At 51.0% G+C, this 10,989-nt stretch overlaps 1 pseudogene; it reads left to right on the top strand.

Moving 5' to 3' along the window:
- Positions 1-10,989, top strand: part of LOC129356743 (spectrin beta chain, non-erythrocytic 1-like) — a 49,621-nt pseudogene that overhangs the window by 21,876 nt on the left and 16,756 nt on the right.

The following is a 10,989-nucleotide window of genomic DNA, read 5'->3' as shown; positions in this document are numbered from 1 at the left end:
ATCAGTTATTCATCACAATCCAGAATGATACGAGGATGTTTTACTTGTTAATTCAGATTTTTCTCCTTCATTTTTTGTTTTTCCTCTGATTCCTATCCTCCCACTGTTCCTTCTCTCCTTTCCTCCTTCATTTCCTCTTCCTCCCTGTCTTCCTGTCTTCCTTCCTGTCGTCTTCCTGTCTTCCTACCGTCTTCCTGTCTTCCTTCCTGCCATCTTCCTGTCTTCCTTCCTGTCTTCCTGTCTTCCTACCGTCTTCCTGTCTTCCTTCCTGCCATCTTCCTGTCTTCCTTCCTGCCATCTTCCTGTCTTCCTTCCTGTCGTCTTCCTGTCTTCCTCCCTGTCTTCCTGTCGTCTTCCTGTCTTCCTCCCCGTCTTCCTGTCTTCCTTCCTGTCGTTTCCTGCCGTCTTCCTGTCTTCCTTCCTGTCTTCCTTCCTGCCGTCTTCCTGTCTTCCTGCCGTCTTTCTCTGCAGGATAACTTTGGATTCGACCTGCAGGCCGTGGAGGCGGCCACTAAGAAGCACGAGGCCATAGAGACGGACATCGCGGCGTACGAGGAGCGCGTTCAGGCGGTGGTTGCCGTGGCGAAGGAGCTGGAGGCGGAGAGTTACCATGACATCAAGCGCATCACGGCCAGGAAGGACAACGTGATCCGGCTGTGGGAATACCTGCTGGAGCTGCTGAAGGCCCGGCGCCACAGGTTGGAGCTCAACCTGGGCCTGCAGAGGGTTTTCCAGGAAATGCTCTACATCATGGACTGGATGGACGAGATGAAGGTAACGTCATCATCCTCACCGCCAGGCTCTCGTTTTCGCTTTGAGACGCCAGGAAGCTGCTGGTTGTTCCGCTGCGCTGCAGAATAAAGGCGGAGTGATAGCAGTACCTGCTGCAGCTGCTGCTGCAGCTGCTGCTGCAGCAGAAAGATGATTTTACTGCCGTCACAAAGTTTATTACAAATAACATCTGGAGGACAGTAAATGTATCTCTGCATTGATCTGGTTTTATTGAATTAGAATAAATTTCCTCACTTTCATCTTCATGTATCTTTATCAGTAATTATTGCTATTATTTCCTTTTTTACAGTTTTTGTAAAATGTTTAGTTTGTTTCTCATTTAAAGATAAATATTAATTTATTTGCTTAAATTTTATAATTAAATACAAAATCATTTGTTCTTGTACATCTATGATGTTTTTTTATTTTAATTTAAAATTATAAATGCTCCATGTTATTATAGAATAAATTATGATTAACTGAGAGACATTAAACATCCACATTTTTTAAAAGAATTATCATTTTCTGTTGTTTTTACAGCTAAAACAGTTAAAAATCTCGAGATGATGATCTCTGAGGTTAGAGGTTAAATCAGGCCGATGTGATGAAAACATAATTAAACTTTATTTAACTCGCAGTGAAAGACAAACCGATGAGTTTCCTCCTGCAAACTGGAACCTGATTTTGATGTGAAGTTCATCTTCTGACGCGTTTCTTTCACTGAAGCCATGTGACTGAAGGCAACCTTCAGCCACGCATCAGCGAAACGTTTGCAGATCTTTGTTCAGTCAGATCATGAAGCTCCGGCTTCATGTGTTCAGGAATTATCTTTTAATTCAGTTATTGATCTAGTTGATATTTGCGGCTCTGTAAAGGTGATGAATGTTTTCAGTGAAACCGTCTTACCTGCAGACGTTCAGGTAATCGCCAAGACCAGGTGTGTTAAAGTCGAGGCCCGGGGGCCAAATGTGGTCCGCTGTAAGCATGTCTGTGGTCCTCTGCACTCAGCAGTTTGATTCTGAAATATCATTTTATAATGAGGACAGAGCAGCTGGTATCTGTATTTTCACAAACTCTTAGTGTGAGAAGAGTTTCATGTTTCAATGTAATGCAGGTTTTTATTAACAGTTTATTGGGTTGTTTTATTAATTCAACCAACATTAATGATCTTAATGAGGTTCAGAATGAAGTTTGGAAAATTAAACTAAAGTTTCTCTGTTTTATGTTAGAAATAACTTACTAAAAGTTCTGCAGGATATTTTTAATGGAATGTTTAAATCATAAACTCATGAGTTGTTTATTATGCTTTGCATGATTAATCCTTGAGAATATTTTAGGTTTTCAGCAGGTCAGAAGGATTAAGGGATGCTGCTGTTGGCCAGCAGGTGGCGCTGCAGGTCCAGTTGCAGCTGCAGCTTCATGATGCTGCAGATGAAAACAAACATTTTCCAGAATATTTTCATTTTTTAAACAGTTTTAGACGATTGAGCAGGAAAAAGATTTTTGTTTTTGATCATCCTGAATCACCTGTCCTCTGGCTGACCGACCGGTGTTGACCTCTGACCCCGGCAGATGCTGCTGCTGTCCCAGGACTACGGGAAGCACCTGTTGGGTGTGGAGGATCTGCTGCAGAAACACGCTCTGGTGGAGGCCGACATCTCCATCCAGGCCGACCGCGTCCGCAACGTCAACAGCAACGCCCAGAAGTTCGCCAGCGACACCGACGGTACGCCGGCGCCGCTCGCCGTCCATCCACGCCGCTGCTCTTCCTCACCGCTCCACTTCCTCACCGCTCCTCTTCCTCACCGCTCCTCTTCCTCACCGCTCCTCTTCCTCCCCCCAGGCTACAAACCCTGCGACCCGCAGGTCATCCGGGACCGCGTGGCTCACATGGAGTTCTGCTACCAGGAGCTGAACCAGCTGGCGGCGGAGCGGCGCGCCCGTCTGGAGGAATCCCGCCGCCTCTGGAAGTTCTTCTGGGAGATGGCCGAGGAGGTGCGCTGACCTTCCACCCCGCTGTCAGCCGTACGGCGGTGGCGGTTTCACGGTAACCTGGCGTTCTGGTTCGCAGGAGGGCTGGATCCGGGAGAAGGAGCAGATCCTGTCCTTGGAGGATCACGGGAAGGATCTGACGGGAACGGTGCGGCTGCTGAGTCAGCACAAAGCCTTCGAGGATGAGATGAGCGGCCGCGCCGCCCACCTGCAGCAGACCATCAGGCAGGGCCAGCAGCTGGTGGACGAAAACCACTTCGGAGCCGAGAAGATCAAGGAGCGCATCCAGGACATCCAGGTGGGCCGACGTGGGGTCAGGAGGCTTTTATTCTGAAAGAACCAGCCTAACAGGGCGCTTCCTGTCTGTGTAGGATCAGTGGGCGGCTCTGGAGCGTCTGTCTGCCGTACGGAAAACCCGCCTGCAGGAGGCCTGCAACCTGCACCAGTTCCAGGTGAGAAACTCCCACAGATCCCAGTTAGAGGTCAAAGAACTACTTCCTGTTGCCCCCGCTGCAGGGCGTTGCTAGGTAACCAGACAGCTAGCTTAGCTCGCTGTCAGAAGCTGAGCAGCTAAAGTTTTCCAGAATGCTTTGCTGTTCTGGGTCAGAGTTCAGTGAACTGATTGAATCAGGCGTTTCATGTTGGTCCAGTGTCAGTAGATGAATTATCGCTCTGACCCGACCTTTGACCCTCAGGCTGACGCCGACGACATCGACACCTGGATGCTGGACGTCCTGCGCATCGTCTCCAGCGTGGACGTCGGCCACGATGAGTTCTCGGCCCAGGCTCTGGTGAAGAAGCACAAAGACGTGGCGGAGGAGATCGGCAGCTACCGGCCCGTCATCGAGGCGCTGCACGAGCAGGCGCAGACGCTGCCGCCGCAGGGGCCGGCTCCCAGGAGGTAACGCCGCCGCCGCTGGGGCCGCCGCCGCTGGGGCCGCCGCCGCTGGGCCAGGACGCCACGCATCACCGCTGCCTTCGCCCCGCAGGTCCGAGCCCGGCTGGCCGGCATCGAGGAGCGGTACCAGGAAGTGGCGGAGCTGACCCGGCACAGGAAGCAGGCGCTGCAGGACGCGCTGGCGCTCTACAAGATGCTGAGCGAGGCCAGCGCCTGCGAGCTGTGGGTCGACGAGAAGGAGCAGTGGCTCAACGGCATGGACATCCCCGACAAGCTGGAGGACCTGGAGGTGGTTCAGCACCGGTGAGACCCAGACCCGACCGGACCGGATCCACGGGCCGGAGCAGAACCGCGGCGTTCCTCACGGCTCGCTGTCCGTCTCCCTGCAGGTTCGAGAGTCTGGAGCCGGAGATGAACAGCCAGGCGTCCCGAGTCGCCGTGGTGAACCAGGTGGCCCGGCAGCTGGTCCACAGCGGGCACCCCGGGGAGACCGAGATCCGGGCCCAGCAGGACCAGCTCAACACCAGGTGAGTGGGACGGGCCGGGTCCAGCTGGAACCCTCTGGGTCTGATGGCGGTTCTGTCCGTGTTCAGGTGGAGCCAGTTCAGAGACCTGGTGGACCAGAAGAAGGAGAACCTGAACTCGGCGCTGGGCGTCCAGAACTACCACCTGGAGTGCAACGAGACCAAGTCCTGGATCAAGGAGAAGACCAAGGTACGGCCCGACCGGCCCGGACCGACCGGACCTCCGGCAGAACCTCAGCAGGACGCCCTGTGTTGCAGGTGATCGAGTCGACCCAGGAGCTGGGCAACGACCTGGCCGGGGTCATGGCGCTGCAGAGGAAGCTGACCGGCATGGAGCGCGACCTGGCCGCCATCGAGGACAAGCTGACGGACCTGGACAAGGAGGCGGAGCGGCTAGCGAGCGAACACCCGGAGCAGGCCGGCGCCATCAGGGGCCGGCTGGCCGAGATCACCGCCGTCTGGGACGACATGAAGGTCAGAGGTCGTCTCAGCAAGCGCTCTGCTGCTGCTGGATTAGTGCTGCCAATCCATTCAAGATACAATACGATCAATCACCAATAAAGACCATTGATCACTGTATCATTAATAACTTTGAAAGCAAACCGAAACCTGTCAGTTTTCCAGGTCTCATTTTCAGGACGAGTCAAAGTGATTTGGTTATAAATGTAATTAAATGTTTTATAAACTGGTTGAGCTGCGATGGAAGGAAGATTCACCGTCACACAGATCAACCTGGTTTCACCCAAACATCCATCACAACGGACTCCTTCATTCTCCGTGGGGTTTAATCTGACCGTAATCTGACGGGACGGTCAGAAAGATCCGGCGACGGAACCGAGGATTCAGACCAACAGCTGAGCTACCAGTCTGACCCTGTCATGTCAGGGTCAAAAGGAGAACATTTCCAACCAAAATCTGTTCATTTTCTTGGATTAATCTCAGGAATTTTGAAGAAAAATCTTTTCTGAGCTTAAATAGTTGAAAATTTGCCAGAAAAAAAACGGAAATTTTAAGATTAATTTCAGTTTCAGTTGTTCCAGTCAAAATGTTTTGAAAGTCAGAAGGAGTTTTCTGGTGGATATTTGCTCCTCCTTTTTGTCGTCTTAATGGCTTCTTCCATCGTTCCTCTGACTCTGCAGTGTTGACCGCGGCACAAGTACTGCGGCGCTGCACAGGCTAACCTCAGCTAACCTCTCAGAGACATGTTGTTAATCAGCGTTCTGTCATATTAGCGTGTGAAGCGTTGCAGATGAATCTGTTCAACGTTGACCCGTCTGTCCCGGTCCGCCTCTAGGGGACGCTGAAGAACCGCGAGGAGTCTCTGGGCGAGGCCAGCAAGCTGCAGCAGTTCCTGCGGGAGCTGGACGACTTCCAGTCGTGGCTGTCCCGCACGCAGACGGCCATCGCCTCGGAGGACATGCCCAACGCGCTGGCCGAGGCCGAGAAGCTGCTGGCCCAGCACGAGAACATCAAGAACGAGATCCGCAACTACGAGGAGGACTACCAGAAGATGAGGGACATGGGGGACATGGTGACGCAGGGCCAGACGGACGCCCAGTACATGTTCCTGCGGCAGCGGCTGCAGGCGCTCGACACCGGCTGGAACGAGCTGCACAAGATGTGGGAGAACCGGCAGAGCCTGCTGTCCCAGTCCCACGCATACCAGCTGTTCCTGAGGGACACCAAGCAGGCCGAGGCCTTCCTCAACAACCAGGTAACCGATGATGATGTCACACCTGCTGCTCTACCCCGCTAACCAACACTGATGATGTCACACAATATCCAACCCTTACCTGGTAATAAAACACCTGTCGGACCAGGTCGCTTTGATAAAACGGGTTCCGGTTCATTAACAGGACGGCGTGGTGCTGCCCCCTGCTGGTGGAAGACCTCTGGTTCAGAAACGTTCATTCAGGAAAACAGAAAATTAAACTCAATGTTCAGGATTAAAAATAGTCAGGAATGAATAAAAAAACATACAAATATTTTGTTTTTTTAAAAAGAAGAATCATTTTAGGTAGAATATAGTGGCACTAGAACATCTGAGCCGTAAGATGTTGGTCTATCGCCATGAAAATATAGAGAAGAAGAAGCAGAGATGTTGATGGTAATAATGATAATTTGGTCCGGTCCGGTCCGGTCCGGTCCGGTCCTGTCCGCTCTGGTCCGGTCCGGTCCGGTCCTGTCCGCTCTGGTCCGGTCCGGTCCGGTCCTGTCCGCTCTGGTCCGGTCTGGTCTGGTCCGGTCCGGTCCTGTCCGGTCCGGTCTGGTCCTGTCCTGTCCGGTCCGGTCTGGTCCTGTCCGGTCCGGTCCGGTCCTGTCTGGTCCGGTCTGGTCTGGTCTGGTCCGGTCCGGTCCGGTCCGGTCCGGTCCTGTCTGGTCCGGTCTGGTCTGGTCCGGTCCGGTCCGGTCCGGTCCAGTCCGGTCCTGTCTGGTCCGGTCCGGTCCTGTCCTGTCCGGTCCGGTCTGGTCCTGTCCTGTCCGGTCCGGTCTGGTCCGGTCCGGTCCGGTCCTGTCTGGTCCGGTCCGGTCCGGTCCGGTCTGGTCCTGTCCTGTCCGGTCCGGTCTGGTCCGGTCCGGTCCGGTCCTGTCTGGTCCGGTCCGGTCCGGTCCTGTCTGGTCCGGTCCTGTCCTGTCCGGTCCGGTCCGGTCTGGTCCTGTCCAGTCCGGTCCGGTCTGAGTTCTGCTGTGTGTTCGGCTCAGGAATACGTCCTGGCCCACACCGAGATGCCGACCACCCTGGAGGGCGCCGAGGCCGCCATCAAGAAGCAGGAGGACTTCATGACCACCATGGACGCCAACGAGGAAAAGATCAGCGGCGTGGTCGACACCGGGCGCCGCCTGGTCGCTGATGGCAACATCAACGCCGAGCGCATCCAGGAGAAGGTGGACTCCATCGACCAGAGGTAGCACAGATCCCGTCTGCTCCTCCAGATGAAACGTCCGTCATGAAGCCTGACTCGGTTCTGATGTTCGTTTCAGACACAAGAAGAACCGGCAGGCGGCTAAGGACCTGCTCAGCAGGCTGAAGGACAACAGGGACCTGCAGAAGTTCCTGCAGGACTGCCAAGAGGTCAGGCCCGGCCGCGAAAGGTCACAGGCGGTTTGCAGACGGGCAGGTTGTCTGGTTTGGACGCTCAGCGTGTCTCTGTCCCCAGCTGTCCCTGTGGATCAACGAGAAGATGCTGACGGCTCAGGACATGACGTACGACGAGGCCAGGAACCTGCACAGCAAGTGGCTGAAGCACCAGGCCTTCATGGCCGAGCTGCAGTCCAACAAGGAGTGGCTGGACAAGATCGAAAAGGTCAGGAGGGAAACGCTCAGATCATCGTTTAAATCACACTCAGCTTGCTTTGGGACGCAGCTCTGATGGAAACAAAACATCTAAAGTTTCCTTTATTCCAGTGAGAAAACATGTTTAAGTATAAACATGAATCCTTAAAGTTCCTCACATACAAACGTAGCATTTTATAAGCTACACTGCAAAGAGCTGCTTCTAGCTTAGCTTGATTTCAATTAGCTTATTATTTTCTATCCTTACCTACGCTAAACCTAACTAAACTTTAAGCTAGCTTATCTTGTCTAAGCTAATGCTAACTTGAGGCTAGCTTCTCTTAAAGCTCAGCTAATGCTAACTTTAGGCTAGCTTTTTTTAAAGCTTGGCTAATGCTAACTTCAGGCTACCTTCTCTTAAAGCTCAGCTAATGCTATCTTCAGGCTAGCTTCTCTTAAAGTTCAGCTAATGCTAACTTTAGACTAGCTTTTCTTAAAGCTCAGCTAATGCTAACTTTAGGCTAGCTTTTTTTAAAGCTCAGCTAATGCTAACTTTAGGCTAGCTTTTTTTTAAAGCTCAGCTAATGCTAAGTTTAGGCTAGCTTCTCTTAAAGCTCAGCTAATGCTAAGTTTAGGATAGCTTCTCTTAAAGCTCAGCTAATGCTAAGTTTAGGATAGCTTCTCTTAAAGCTCAGCTAATGCTAACTTTAGACTAGCTTTTCTTAAAGCTCAGCTAATGCTAACTTTAGACTAGCTTTTTTAAAACTCGGCTAATGCTAACTTCAGGCTAGCTTCTTTTAAAGCTCAGCTAATGCTAACTTTAGTCCAGCTTCTCTTAAAGCTCAGCTAATGCTAACTTTAGGCTAGCTTCTCTTGAAGTTCAGCTAATGCTACCTTCAGGCTAGCTTCTGTTAAAGCTCAGCTAATGCTAACTTTAGGCTAGCTTCTCTTGCTCCCTGGGCTGAGCTCTGAAGTGGTTGTGCTGCAGGACGGCAAGGCGCTGATGGCAGAGAAGCCAGAGACGGAGGCCATGGTGAAGGAGAAGCTGGCGTCCCTGAAGGTCATGTGGGACGACCTTGAGTCGACCACCCAGACCAAGGCCAAGTGTCTGTTTGACGCCAACAAGGCCGAGCTTTTCACCCAGAGCTGCGCCGACCTGGACAAGTGGCTGACCGGCCTGGACGGCCAGCTGCAGTCCGACGACTTCGGCAAAGACCTGACGTCCGTCAACATCATGCTGAAGAAGCAGCAGGTAAACCAGTCAGACCAGTTAAACCAGTACAGATGAGATTTAGGGAGGTTTCTTTGATGGTGACTCTTCAGAGCTCCATCATTTGTTCTGTGATCAGATATTGGGAGGTCTATGCCTGATGATGGATCAATGGAAATGTGATCAGAGGAGCTTTGATCAGACACAATCAGTAAAATGTGTCTGTAGAGTTTTATCCTTGAAAAGCTCATTTATCTCAGTGATGTATGTAGATGAGGAACACACAGATTGGGCTCTGATGACAGGAAGTTTGTAATAAACCAGGATGTCGTTCATGAAGCATAGAATTAGACTGAATAGATTGGCTCACTGATAACAGATCTAGAATATTTTAGATGCGTCTTTAATATTCATCATGTTAAATTTTGTCAGAAGATCATAAAACTTTACTGAATGATTTATCCATTTTAGACGCTGATACAGATCGTTTATCAATAGATTTATCGGGTCAGTTATCAATAGTTCTATCAGTGAGCAGCTGATGGCGCGCCTCCTCCTCCTGCAGATGCTGGAGAGCCAGGTGGAGGTGCGCCAGAAGGAGGTGGAGGAGCTGCAGAAGCAGTCGCAGGCGCTGAGCCAGGAGGGCAAAGGTTCTGACGAGGCGGACGGGAAGCGGATCAGCGTGGAGAACAAGTTCCAGGCGCTGCTGGCGCCGCTCAAGATGAGGCGCGACAACCTGATGGCGTCGCGCGAGATCCACCAGTTCAACAGAGACGTGGAGGACGAGATAGTGAGTCCACAGTTCCTGTTCTGGTTCTGGTTCTGTTCAATCCAGGTTCACTTCATCAACATGAAACCAGGAACAAACATTAAAGCTGCAACTAATTCTGTTTTCATAGAAGAAGAACCCAGTTTACAGGAAGGTTTGATGTTTCTCTCTGGAGAGAACCGCTGCTGTCAGTCTGGACCCATGGTTCTGATGGTTCTGGTGGTTCTGTTGGTTCTGGTGGTTCTGATGGTTCTGGTGGTTCTGATGGTTCTGGTGGTTCTGGTGGTTCTGGTTTCATTAAACCGTCAGATTACATGCAGCAGAACCTTTTCCAGATATTTATTTTATTTCTGCAGCAGGTCACAGTAAAGTGTCTGTTTCATATCTACAACATGAAATAGTGAAAAACTATTTTAAATAAAGTAATTAATGATTTATTAAATGACATAAATCCTGAGTCGGGTCGGCTGGAGGACCGGAGGGACTGAGAACCGTCTGACCTGCAGCTTTCAGCGTGTCGTATCAATAATCTATTATCAATAATCTATTATCAATAATCTATTATCAATAATCTATTATCAATAATCTATTATCAATAATCTATTATCAATAATCTATTCAATCTATAAATAATAATCATCTCTTCAGTGAAATGATGTGAAGCAGTTTATTCTGAGTATTTTCAGTATTTCACCATCAATGTTGCACATTTCTAAACAGACATTTATCATTTGAGAGGATTTGAGATTATTTTTAGGAAGTTTTATTTCTGCTAGTGGATCAAATCAGATCCACTTTGAGGAGCAAGGACTCGTATAATCATACGATCTGTTTTTATTGAACTTCTCTGTATCAATGCAAATTGTTTTGAGTTTATTGACGGCTGATTGGTTCTGAGTTCCTATGGGAACCAGATTGGCTCCTCATGGGAGTTCCTGACTCCTGCTCTGTGTGCAGCTGTGGGTGGAGGAGCGGCTGCCTCTGGCCACGTCCACCGACCACGGACACAACCTGCAGACGGTGCAGCTGCTCATCAAGAAGAACCAGGTAACCTTTGACCTCTCACCAGGAAACAACCTGAACAGATGAAACCCGACGGCCGTCGCACATGTAGAGAGTTTCACAGGAAACGACACATGATGCAGTGAGCTGAACCCAGACTGACCCTCAGTGTGTGTGTGTGTGTGTGTGTGTGTGTGTGTGTGTGTGTGTGTGTGTGTGTGCCCTGCAGACGCTGCAGAAGGAGATCCAGGGCCACCAGCCTCGTTATGACGACATCTTTGAGCGCAGCCAGCAGGTCCTGCGGGCCGGCAGCCCCACGGCCGAGCCGATCCGCCAGAGGCTCAGCGAGCTGCAGGCGCTGTGGGAGCGGATCCGGAAGGAGACGGAGAACCGGCATTCCCGCCTCAGCGAGGCCCACGAGGCCCAGCAGTACTACTTTGACGCTGCGGAGGCCGAGGCCTGGATGAGCGAGCAGGAGCTGTACATGATGTCTGAGGAGAAGGCCAAGGTGGGCGGAGCCAGGAAACAGATATAGATCTATGTATATAG

The sequence above is a fragment of the Poeciliopsis prolifica genome, unplaced genomic scaffold (genome assembly GCF_027474105.1).
Source record: "Poeciliopsis prolifica strain line A6 unplaced genomic scaffold, Auburn_PproV2 SCAFFOLD190, whole genome shotgun sequence".
Taxonomy (NCBI): Eukaryota; Metazoa; Chordata; class Actinopteri; order Cyprinodontiformes; family Poeciliidae; genus Poeciliopsis; species Poeciliopsis prolifica.
This window is presented reverse-complemented; position numbering and strand designations above follow the sequence as displayed.